General features: G+C 35.4%; 1 long non-coding RNA gene across 1 annotated transcript in view; it reads left to right on the top strand.

Moving 5' to 3' along the window:
• LOC135320284 (uncharacterized) overlaps positions 1-13,496 on the top strand; it is a 262,059-nt gene that overhangs the window by 204,024 nt on the left and 44,539 nt on the right. The window contains exon 3 of the long non-coding RNA XR_010379536.1: positions 6,616-6,726. This is a non-coding gene — a long non-coding RNA (uncharacterized LOC135320284). The remainder of the gene's footprint in view (positions 1-6,615; positions 6,727-13,496) is intronic.

The following is a 13,496-nucleotide window of genomic DNA, read 5'->3' as shown; positions in this document are numbered from 1 at the left end:
CACCTCCCTCTTACAGTCTCTTCTAAACAAGTTTGCTCTCTTAAAACCAGTAGGAAGTACTTGGTGAAAAAAATTAAAATAAAATAAAATGCATTGTCCACCTCTGACTTGTGACTTAGGCCTGTAAGATTTACAATATTTTAACAAACTTCCAGTTGTAAGCTAAATAAGTTGAGGAGATGTGATGTACAGCATGGTGACTACAGTTAATAATACTGTTGCACATTGGACGTTGCTGAGAGAGTAGATCTTAAAAGGTCTCATCACAAGAAAAAAAATGTAACTGTGTGGTGGCGGATGTTAAGTAGACTTAGCGGGGTGATCATTTCCCAGTACATACAAATACAGAATCATTATGCTGTACACCTGAGACCAACATAATATTGTAGGTCAGTATACCTCAATAGAGAAAGGCAAGATAAGCACATAGAAATATGGTAAATGTTTTCTAGTTAATCTTTCTTGGCTCTGGGTTGAATTGCTTTCAGATTAGTTCAGGTAAGTGGGTATCCCTGATTTAAATACTACCTTCAGGAAAGGATTAGTTCTCTTTCCTAGGGTCTCACTGTGATTCTCTGGGGAAGTGAATTCTCCACATTTCCCTCAAGTCTCCTTATCATTCCTCTACTACAGAAATCCAACATGTGATTTTAGGTTCTTTTTTGATTCCTCAGTTCCCTCATTTCAAACTGATTTTGACACCTAGCCTGGTCTCAAAGAATTCTTTCTTTGTTTCCAGAATCCATGCTTTTTTTTAATCTATCATTGTTAATAGATTCACTGTCAGGCCTGGTCCTTGGCCACTGATCTCCCTTATTGTGGCTTCACAAGTGTGAGAATTTACCACTTCAGTCAATAGGAAAGACTGTGGTAAAAACTAAATTTGCTGCCTATCTGGCTTGATGTAAACCTATACAAACTTTTCTTTGTACTGCCTTTTGTACTAAGGAAATTTGTGGTCTCTTCCAGTGTCATCTACCCATTGATCCATCTATCCACATAAAAGAAAGGATCTTCTTATAGTCATTTTATTTCCCCTGTAAGTAATATCCAAAGTACACACATATATAGACACACACATTGTCTAAAAGCTTATATAACATGAACCTGGGATGAATAACTCTTCCTGGTTGATGTGCAGAATGTGACATTAAGTGTGCTTTAGATTGATATTTATTGATAATACTCTTAAAAACCCAAAAGTGAAAAAGATTTTCTCATGAAAGATGGTGCGTTTCTTCCTAAACTGAAAGCATTGACTTCTCAGTTGGAAGTCAGTGACACTTGGACAAGTTTTTTAATGGATTGGAGGATTAAATCTTACAAGTAGATTTATTCCTCCATGCCAAAAACAAGTAAGAATGTGTGCTATTCAGTCTCTTGCTTATCAGTTTTATGGGCCTACTAGGCAATTATTAATGGATTAGGGAAAAGGCAAGCTAAATAAAATAAACTCTTCAATTGTTACCAGTACTTTTCTATAAAGATACCAAGCACATTCAGAGACACTCCAGAGCTGGGAAAATAAGCTGAAGGGCTAAAGGGGACAGGATGATCAAGTGCAGTAAAGCTTTTGCAAATGCAAAAGGAGGTTAAAGCGCTCAAAGATAAAAAGGAATCAGAACTGAGAAGGAAGGAACAAAAAGAAGCAGATAACATTTCTAATTATATTATTAAAGGTTAATTATCTGTTTCACATGGCAAACGTTAAATGCATCCTGTTAGTTTTAGTATATTGGGACCATAAATAGCCTTTTCTTTAACAGAGTTAAAATCTCCCTTTCTTGTGGGAAAATCTCCTTTTACATTATTCATCAAGAAAATATCTCACAGGTGGAAAATTAAAAGAACTAAGGGTATTTCAAATCGATAAATTAATTCTGTACTTTAAGCATAGGGAGGAATCCAGGTGAAGAAGGTGGGAGGGGCAAGATGTTGAATATGAAAATGCTGTCTATAGACCAATCCTTTGATCCTGATGCTGGAATTCTAGGAGGCTAGGAAAGTCTTGAGCACAGAGAGTGGGAGAAAGCTTCCCCACGTTTGAAGGAAAGTTGCCTGGGGTCTTTCGGGGGGTAAGAATCCTGGCGTTTTGTGTGATGCTTAGTGGTACCATGTGATTCTCCCTCAGTACATCCCCGAGATGCTTGTTCCAAACTATAAGCTAGCTTCAGGTTCTACTTTTGGGAACAGCATAAAAGAACTCTCAGGTTCACAGAAAAGGACACAAAAGCTGGTCCCTGAGCAGGAGGTGATCGTAGCAGCCACGGCAGAATCATCAGCAGCTGATTTAAGCAGCTTTAGTGGGTGCACTGGAAAACCTCTAACAGGTCTAAAGTCTAACAGGCTGATGAGATGAAAACAACTCCCCCACCCGCCGTGGGATTCAGATTTAAAATACACACCACACACACAGATGTGTGTGTAGATAGGTACAGACAGAGAGATAGAAGGATAGATATTCTTCTTTTTCTTCTTTTTTAAACTCTAATACAGAGGACTTCTAATTTTAGCTAAGAAGGAGTGACGGGTGTGGGGAGTAGCTCAGTGGTAGAGCGTGTGCGTAGTTTGCAAGAGGTCCTTGGTTCCATCCCCAGTACCTCCATTAAGTAAATTAAATTAAAAAAAAAGAATAACAGGGACCTGATTTATCCCCATGCCTGAAACAATAAAAAGGTAAAAAATAAGTGAAACTCTGGACATCAGGAAACAAAAGACAGAGAATTCTAAGAAATAAGAAACAAATGATGAGAGCCATGTGACTGACCCAGCTTACTGTCCTCGGAGGGTGTCCAGGCCACGGTGCCATTGTGGCGGTTGGTAATTTGAGGAGAAACTTGAGAGTCCTGGGAGACTAGAGTTTGTAGGACAGAGCACCGGGGAGGAGAGTGCTTCACAGAGAGAAAACTCCAAAGATCCGCAGAGGGCCTGCTCAAGTGTGCAGCTGAATACTGATGGGCACATGCATGTGAGTGAACTGCCCCAGGCAGAGGAAAGAAAACCTAAAAGAATCAGAAGTAGAAGTGCCTGAGATACACACATGGCTGGGGATAATTTCTTTTCCCACCAGTCAGACTGGAAAACCTTACGATTCATGGGGAATTAGGCAGACTACACCGGAAAGCCTTGTCCTAGCAGGGGGTAACAATAAGCCCTAGACTGAGCGCCGCTCTGCTCCTGCCAAACAAGTCTTAAAGGGAAGTTCTGACAGAATCAAACTGTTCCAGAACTTTGTTCTAGCATCCCAGAACAAAGCTGAAGGATATTTTAGGAATACAGGAATATCCAGCACTGCAAAAATCACAGTATCTATATACAATCAAAATTTTATCAGGCATGCAAAGAGTTAGGAAAGTAAGACCCATGATGAGGAGATAAATCAAAACTGATCCCACACTGACACAGATACTTACCCTATTAGTATCCACATACGTGACTGGTAGATGTCCTTTTAGATGCTTCTCTGGGCCTTTACCAACATACAATGTGCCAACAGTAACCAAGTGTCCTGGGTCTTGTTATCTGAGTGTTGATCAGCAAAGTCCTCTCTTCAGTGATTTTATAGGAAAATAAAAATCATTGCAACAGTAAAATGTCTGCTAATGAACAGAGTTATGTATATAAGGCCTTTATTATGTTGAAGTACATTCCTTCTATACCCAACTTGTTGAGAGATTGTATTATGAATCGATTTTGAATTTTGTCACATGCCTTTTCTGCATCTCTTAGATGATCATATGATTTTTAACTTTCATTCTATTCATGTGGTGATCACATTTATTGGTTTGCATATATTGAACCATCCTTGCATCCCAGGGATGACTCCCACTTGATCACGGTGTACGATCTTTTAAATATACTGTTGAATTAGATTTGCTAGTATTTGGCATCTATATTCATCAGGGATATTGGCTTGTAGTTTTTTGTTTGTTCTGTTTTTTCCCTGTGGTGTCCTTATCTGGCCTTGATATCGGGGTAATGCTGGCCTTGTGAAATGAATTGGGGAGTGTTGTTTCCTCCTCAGTTTTTGGGAAGAGTTTGAGAAGGATTTGCGGTGCTAATCATTTAGCACTATATATATATATATATATTTGTAAAATAAATAAACATATTTTAATAATTTTAGTTAATACTAATAAATATTAACTATAATATTCATTAATAATATGAATGAAACCCAAATTAAAGGCTTTTCTTCTGGTCTGTCACTATTTATCGTTTAATTCTGGCCTCGTTTCAGTTAGCAGTTGAGAAACGGTTAGTACTTGTGTAAGTACTTGGGGGAGAAATGCTAGCATGTTGTGAATTCACCCCTAAGAGAAGAGATGAGGGGCTCCTGCCTTTCATCAACCAGAGGGGAAGCTGGGTGAAGCCGACAGCACTGCCAGCAGTACTGATCTTTGTAGTAACACCTAGAGTTAAAGGTGGGCCTAGATGTCGTGAGAAGTGGCTTATAAAGTTCCCAATACACTTGCCAATTTTCTCTTTCCAATTATTCAGATTGAGATGTTTATGAGTCTTTTAAAAATCCTACTCTGTTAATTTCTGCTTTTCACTTCATTAATTTGTTCAATTTTAAGTTTGTCACTATTTTTCTCATCTCTAGTGTTAGTAGCTAAAAATTTTTCTAATTTACATATTTCAGGATAGAAATTTCCCTCTGTCACTTACTACATCCAACAGTTTAGGATGTATAGAATTTTGGCTGTCATTTAGTTCTAAATCATTTTTAACTTCCATTTTTGATCCTCCTGAATAATTTAGAAGTATGTTATCATGTATCTTGATATATTATTTTTGGTCACTGTTTTGGTTGTTGAGTTCTCCTGTGTGATAGTCATTCTTCTGGACTGCTGAGATTTTTTGTCATTGATATTTAGTCTACTTTTATAAATATTGATACATATTTGAGGATATATGGGATTTTATTGCAGTTTTGTAACTGTGTATAGTCAAGCTTATTAATGCTGTAATTCAAGTTTGAGAACTTTGTTGTTTTTTTGTACCCCTGACTTAATGATTTCTGATAAGAGTTGTGTTAATGTCTCCCACAGTTATTGTTAATTTACTAAATTGTCCGTGAATTACATGAGTTTATGCTTTACACATTTAAAAATGATTTTGTTTAATGAATAAAGTCCATGACTGTCTTATCATCTAGATAAAACACTCCATTTGTCAGTATGAGATGATACTCCATCATACTTTTTTTTTTTTTTTTGCTTAATAATACATCTACAACATTATTTTTTTTTTTTCATTTTAACTGTTTTGGTATATATTTTCTGATTCCTTTATATTCAGCCTACCAAAGTTGTTTTCCTCCATTCGTTTTAAATTTATTACGAGGATTTAAGGGGAGATTTTGAACTTTTCATATATGCTATGATTTTAATTTAATCTTCCCAACTTCTGTTATTTCTTTTCTGCGTAGTAGTACGCTTTCTATATTTTCTCCTTCCTCCCTTTTTGGTGTTTTGTTGGATTTACTGAATCTGTTTCTTTCTTTTCATGTCCTATTTTCAAATATAAATTTTCCATTCTAGTTTTCTATTTTAATTTTTATCCTACAAATTGCTGTTAAATTTTTAAGTATTTATCTTCTTGTAATTTTCTAGTAAATCTATAGTTATAACGCTCCAGCATATAAGACAAAAAACTCAGCATGGTTACATTATTGTCTGCCCTTTCCTCTTGTGATTTCAAATTCTAATGCTTCTACTATTTAGAATTTTGGTTCCAGATTTTTACTAGCGTGATATTTTACTTATTTACTTAGATTTAATGAGTTGCAGATGTTTTGATTTGCTTTGTTTACCATTGCTTCTTGTACCCTATTCCTTTTTCTAGTTTCACTTCCGTTTTTGTTGAAATGCATGTTTCATTTTCTCTTTCAGAATCTGTTCTTTAATGGTAACATTTTTGAGTTTTTGTATGTATGAAAATGGTGGTCTTTCTGTCACTCTTCAGTGATATATACAATTGTTATGTTTGAAATTTTTCTTTTTATCTCTTAATTTTAAGCTCTCTTCACAGACTTTCTTTGTCATATGTTTCTGACTAGAAGCTCAATTACAGTTTTATTTTTCTATTATAAGTAATCTGACTTTTCCTAGTATCTTTGGTTTGAAACTACACTCTGATGTGCCTAGAAATGGGTTTTAAGTTCCTGCTTTGCATTATAGTTTTGGTTGTTTCAATCTAGACAGTAGCAAATATTATCAGCTTGGAGAAGTTCCTAAGCATTGTATTTTCTCTCTCAAGTCTTTCTTTGTTGTCATTTTGGAAGCCCCAGTATATGGACACTGAAGCTTTTGGATTCATTCTGCATTCCACTTAGCAGTTTTCCACACTTTTTAGTACACTGTCAGTTGCTCTGTATTTTTTGAGAACTCTCAGTCTCATTTTCTGGAGTTTAAATTTGATATTTAATAATGTAAGATCCTTAACTCTGCATATATACATTCATTGCTTATTATTGCATATTCTTATTTCAACATATTTGCATATGGGTGGAGACTTTCGATTAGCTTTAGACAATATATTGGGCTACATTTCTAGGCCAGTGCTCTTAATTTTCCCTTACCATTCTGCATGTTCTTTTCTCTTTATCAGCCAGCCAGATGCACAGCCATTAGGTGGTTAGAGACTGGATCCTTCGGTCACTACTTGGAAGAGAACCTCCTGGCCAGGACACTGCATGAGAGAGCAATAAACATTGACTGGGTAAGCTACTGGGGTCTGGGGGTTATTTCCTGAAGCAGGTGGTGGTCTTTAACTAATGCAGATATTATGCAAGAGTATCTGATACAATACTGACATCTGATAGTATTAGAGTAAAAAATCTCACATCGTCTTATTGGCATCTCATTTCTTCTCATTCCATGGTTTCAGACTTCAGTGTCTTGTCAAGAATGATACCAAGTTTGTTTCCTTATCTGTGCCTTTACTATAATTATCGTATCATTCAGCACCCAACACAAGCCCTTACTCACTGTAAGTTTTCAGTAGCTACTTTAAAAATGTTTATTCTGTATCTTAAGAATATATTCCCAGGCTTATGTAAAATTAATATTTCAAAACATTTTCTTCCATTTGAGAATCTGAGTTTTTGACACAGTGTTCATTTACATACTTTTAAAAAGTATTTAAAAAATTTTTAACTTTCATCTCTTGAATTGTCCATTGTATGGGATTTCAATGTGCCAATAAGTTATGAGTTAAAGGTGACAAAACGTTTAAAAATACTTATTGGTAACCAAAACTATACTTACTTTAATTTACATTAAATATGTTGCAAAATACAAATTGAGCAACATTCATAACATAAAATATAATAAGTACAGAAATAACTATAATGCAAGGAGGAGGTAAATTATGCCTTAAGAGAGGCATAAAGATTTGTATGTGTGTTCAGAGAAAGAAGAGCTGAGTCAGCTGACATCTTTGAGTGCTTAACATATACCAGATACTGTTAAATTCCTTATTTCCATTCCTCATAACCCTGTGAAAAAAGCACTGTAACTTCTATTTTTCCAAATAAGGAAACTGAGGCACACAACTATGAAGTCATTTGCCCTAGAACATTGCATAGCTTGGACACAGTGATCAGCTGGTCTGAATAGACCCCTTTTGTTCAGTGGACACATCTAATCTCCATACTCTAGTCCTCTTCCATTCTGCCATTCGGTGAAAGCTATTCTAGACTTGCCCAGCAGGAGGTCAGCCTTTCCACCTTTCCACCTCTTTTCTTACTTTCCTTTATTGATTTCTGATTGGGAAAGGAGAGGGAAAAAAGCAGTGGAGCGGGTGGTAAGCAAGTTATTTAGAGATTTGCATCCCTAAACTTTATGAAATCCCAGTAATACTGTGACTCCATTAATACTCAGTATTCCTCAGTGTAAAACCGGTAAGAAGGGGAAGTTTACCTGGAGTGGCTCTGACACTTGGTTTTGCCCCTTTTCCCCACTGAAAGTGTATTACAGTGTTTGATTTGTCCCCATCTTTCTTCCAGGGCGCCCATGCTAGCATGTATTAGGAAAACCTTGTAAAAGGGGTTGGCCTCTTGCCCATGCAGACTATGAGTATGTGATTACACTAGGCTTAATTAGGCAGGCTTACTTGGCATTGACTCTGGGGTAATGAGTAGGAAAGATATGTGTCTTGTAGGTTCGCGTACATCCTTTCTGAGCTTTAGGTACTTAGGTACTGCTGATCTGTTCTTGACCTTATTTGCTTCCCCTGAATCTTGGACACATTTTGTTCTTCCTCTTTAACTACTAATACATATCCAAGTTGCTGATCTTTTCCTTGGACTTTGGATGCCTAAATGGATCCCTCTTCCTTTGGAATATGCACGTAGGGGCCATTGGTATTAAGATGTTCAGTTGGTATCGATGAACCATCTTAGTTTTTTTTGACAAACCAATCCCTAGGGAAATTGGTGCTGCCTAAAAGTAATTGTTCTAGGTTGTGGGTGTTGAAGATATTTCTTAGTGTTCTGGAGAGTCCTTTGTGGGAGCAGTGAATAAATTAGAAGTATTTTGAATATACAGACATATGTACAAATCTGGGAAGCAACAGGGCATGGTGGTTAAGTAGGTGAACTTCGTTGTCACTCTGCATGGCATCACATCTTGGCCCCAATATGTGATAGTGCATGGTCTTAGGAAAGTTAATTAACTTCACTGTACCTTATTTTATTTATTAAATGAGAATATCAACTACAATAATAATGATTTATTTTATAGCTTTCCTTCCTTTTTTGAGATGAGGAGTAATTGAGATTATACCTACAAGGACTTGGGTTAGATATGGTATATGTAAGCACTCAATAAATTTCAGGTATAAAAGAAAATGTACTTTTCTTACAAAAAGTATTCAGTTAGGTTTCAGTGGGAATTGTTTTTAAAACTCTGAAATGTCAGTTTTTCTTTAAAGTAAGATTTGCATCTGCAGGTAACTTCGGGAGAAAGAGACAGAGGATCTTATCTTAGACACTAGGACACTTCTAAGGCTACTTTGGAGGAATTAACCATTTGCACAATACAGTTAACCCTTGAACAACATATGATCCATGAATAATTTAAAGTTGGCCTTCCATATCCAGGCTTCCTCATCATCCTCATGTTCAATCCACCATGGAACGTGTAGCACTGTAGTATTTACTACTGAAAAATATCCACGTATCAGTGGATCGAGGAAGTTCAAACCCACATTGTTCAAGGGTCAACTGTACAGTAATTTATCTGAAAGCACAAAGAGGCTTCAAAATATTTGCAGCTGGGTCTAAAATTAAAAAGTAAGATATTATCTTCTATTTTCTTCTGATAGTTCAAAATGGTTAGAAAATTCCAAAATAAAGGAAAAGAATAGAGAATAAGAGAACCAAGTGAGCTTCCACCAAGAGCTGTCATTTACTCAAGATTTAAGTAGTGTAACTTAAAAAAACAAGGTTTAAGTAATGGGAGAAAACAGAACTGCTTTTTATGTAAGCAAGAAACCAAGGTGAGAACGATTAGGTCATTTGCAAATTTAAAGTGGTAGGAATACTTTAAAATATTTGTCTATCAGAAAAGAAGTGGGTTTTTTTGGGGGGGAGGGTGTTTTTTAAGGATCTCATTGTTGATATATCTCCTTATATAAAGAGATAGTGCCAAATATTTAGATTTAAATTTTTTTTAAAAACTTTTAAAATGGGTTGCAAACTGAGGAAATTGAAGATGATGAATTTAAGTTTATTTTTCTGGTGATGTCTGTCTACTAGAATTTAAATTGGAAGTTCTTGCACTCTGATGCTTGTATGATAAATACCCATAAATCTGTAAAACTTTGCTATAGCTGTCAGAGATCAGAGTTGAGTGCAATTCAAATTATAAGATCACTGAAAGCACTTTAAAATGTCAGTAAACTCATTTCTAGAGCTGTTTGCTCTACCAGTGAAGACAGCAATAGCCTCCCAGTCTCACGGTGTGTACTTCTTAGTTCAATTACAATGATGTGGTCAGAAATCCTGCCTGTACTTTGGTGACTAGGTATTTTTGAAATGCGAATTAATATTCTCACTCAACACATGGTAGAATTTCACTCCTGACTGTCACTTTTAATAATTGTTCTGCCTTTATTAATACCACACAGCACAGAAAAAGTCTGGACGAGTCATGTCAGGTTGCTAAATGTGGTATCTGACACATGGTAAGAAATAGGTTAGAGTTAGGTCCCTTTAAGTTCTTACTTTGTATATTTCTGTAAGTGGTGAGCTTTTAAGTGATTTGGGTTTTTTCTAGATTGTTTTTTTTCCCATTTTTCAATTTTGAAAATATATTTACAAAGTAATAAGGATATATGATCTAGCAATTCCATTCCTAGTTGTATACTTACGTACTCACCAAAAGGTACGCATTAGAATGTTCCTAGCATCACTACTTGTAATAGCTCCAAACCAAAACCACTCACCTTTCCAAAAAAAGAGGAATATATAACACACACACACACTCTCCGTCTCTCTCTCTCTCTCACACACACACACACACACACACACACACACACACTTGTGGTAGAATACTATACAGCAATGAAAATGAACAATCTAAATACATGCAGCCATGCAGCTGAATGCCGCTTACAGTACTACGGGAAGAAGCTGGTGACAAAAGAGCCCATAGTGAATGCTTCTGTTACATAAAGTACAACATCAGGGTAAAGCTTATCCCGTTAGAGGAAGGCTAGTGGTTACCTGTGGAGGTGGGATGACTGGCAGGGGGTATAAAGAGCTGCTGGGATGTATGTAATGTTCTGTTTCTTAATCTGGCGTTGGTTATAGAGTTGTATACTTGGTGAAGATTCAGTGAGATGTAAACTTAAGAAATATGTCCTTTTATATATTATTATATATTTCAGTAACAAAGTAACAAATTTTGAAAAGGACAAAGTCTCTTGATTACCAACTTAAGAGTTTCTGATGTCCTAAAACATGAAGAACTTTCTGTTTGGAGGAAAACAAAACAAATTTTAGACTTGAGCTCTAGAACAGACTTTGACGGCCCCTTACACATTATAGATAGTTGTTGAATAAATGTGTTGATAGACCAATGTGCTTTATTCTATTGTTATGATTATTTTAAAGCATGATGTTAATACCCCCTGATAAATACTCACATTAAAACTAGGTCATACTTTGTGAAACGCCTTAAAGGCTCTCCCTTGAGTATTCAGTGGTGCCTAATGCATCATTCTTAAAAACATGGAAGGCTGATAATGCCTGTTAAAATGCGTATGTTCAACTTCAAAGGACCTTGCTAACTCCCTGCTTTATCTCTATTAGTAATTCCTATTTGGCTTCAGTCCTCCTTTTAAATAGTATTCATTGAATTTACCAAGGACAGTAATTTGTTTATCATTATGATGATGCATTGCCCTAACAGATTGGTAGCTTGATATGGCTGTGTTTTTGTTTTTGTTTTTTGTCACAAGGAAGATAATCTTTTATAGTGATTGAATAATTTATTTCATTTAGGAAAATATTTATTTTAGCAAATGGATAGTCTTTGCTGCATAAGGATGGAGAGAGATTTAATTTAAATGCTGCAGAGGATTTTTTTAGACAAATGGCTAGGTTTTTGAATGAGGTCTGGGAGTAAAAATAACATGTTACACATACTGAAATTTTTTTTTAATTTAAAGCTTATATATAAATAAAGCACTCAATCACTAGAATACTCTACATATAGAACAGATAAACAACAAGGTCCTACTGTATACCAAAGGGAACTATATTCAATATCTTGTAATAGCCCATAATGGAAAAGAATGAAAAGGAATATATCTATATCTATATCTATATCTATATCTGAATCACTATGCTGTACATCAGAAACTAACACAACATTGTAAATTGACTATACTTCTATTTAAAAAAATCACTAGAATACAATTTGTCAGTTTTCAATTTAAGGATTAGTTTAAGAATTTTTTGAAGTTTAGCAGACTCTTTGTAGGCTCATCCTTGGATTAGATTATATCAAAGTCTCAATTGTGAAATAGTTTTGTTTTGGTACTCTGTGGCTAAAAGCACTAATCTATTTTATATTAAGACTAGAACTCTTATAGAAATATTTTATGCCTCATTAAACCTTAACTATATATAAAGGTTAATTGATGTGTGTGTGTATGTGTGTGTGTATATATATGTATGTGTATATATATAGTTTTTCTTATATGGGCCAAGTAAATGTTTTTACTGAATGTTGTTTTCAATCCTTATTTCAGTATTGCATAGAAATTAAAATTTTTTTCCTGCCATCTTTCATGTTCAGATACAATTTCTGTATTTTGTTTGAAGCTAATCTACATGTGTTACCTTTTTGAATATTTCATTTCCTTGACTTGGGGAGCTCAATTTTTTCCCTTTTCTCACAGAACTCTAACTCGATTTTCCCCACAGTGATCTCTTCAATAAGGGTTTACAGGCCCTCTTCAGATGCAGCCCCAGTGAAAAGTCTTGAACTTGTTCTGTTTTATTAGAATGTTTTCTGTACTGATCCCAGGAGGCTGTATAACTCTTTGTTGAGGGAAGCTCTGGAGGGATGAACTGGGTTTAAAAATCTAGTTGCACTTTAAAGACAAGAAGCACCAGCATCTGAAAAATACACCAGGGAAAGCAGAATAAATGAAGGATGCAAAGAAATAAGAGTTACAGAGGTGGAGGCTTGGGCTACTGAGGTTTTCAAATGCAAACCTAGTATTGGATCTCAGAGGACTTTGGAAATGTTGCAGAAAGGAATGAAGAAAAAGGAATTTGAAACAACTCATGACTGATTACTGTTTCTTGAAAGCATATTCTAAGTTTACAAGGATATAAAAAGGGGGATTTTGAATTACGTACAAATTAGATTTTTAAAAATATATTTTTATTGAAGTATAGTCAGTTTACAGTGTTCTGTCAATTTCTGGTGTACAGCACAATACTTCCGTCATACAGGAACATACATCCCTTCTATTTTTACTAATACAAATTAAGTTAATTAGGTTTGAAGAGAAGCTGGAGTGTTTTTCAGTACATCATGGATCAGAAAAAAATTTAGAAATATGTTGGATAGCCTTACATAGTCTTCATCACTGTTATCTAACATAGCATCCAAACATTGTGCAATTTTCAAGTATTAGAGAATATCTAAATTAGATATAGACTAGCTCCTCAGGTTACATTTTATTCTGATGATTAGTTAAAATGCCCAGGTAATTTGAAACATCACTTTAGAACTTAACTTGCTCTAACCAATCTTCCATCTTGTCCGCCAAGTCATTCATTAGAAGACTCACTCAATTCTTAGTGTTCTCTTTCCACAACCATGTAGGGGTTTTGGTTATAATTTATGATCAGTTCTTACAATGATCTGCATCTTAATATCTGTCCTCTATGAATGTATAGGAAATCAAGGTAATTGCTTTCTCCAGACCCAACAGGAAAAACAGCACATTTTCAAGATCTCCTCTCA

This window comes from Camelus dromedarius, chromosome X, assembly GCF_036321535.1.
Source record: "Camelus dromedarius isolate mCamDro1 chromosome X, mCamDro1.pat, whole genome shotgun sequence".
In the NCBI taxonomy this organism is placed as follows: Eukaryota; Metazoa; Chordata; class Mammalia; order Artiodactyla; family Camelidae; genus Camelus; species Camelus dromedarius.
The sequence above is the reverse complement of the archived record's forward strand: the minus strand, read 5'-3'. Positions and strand labels throughout refer to the sequence as shown.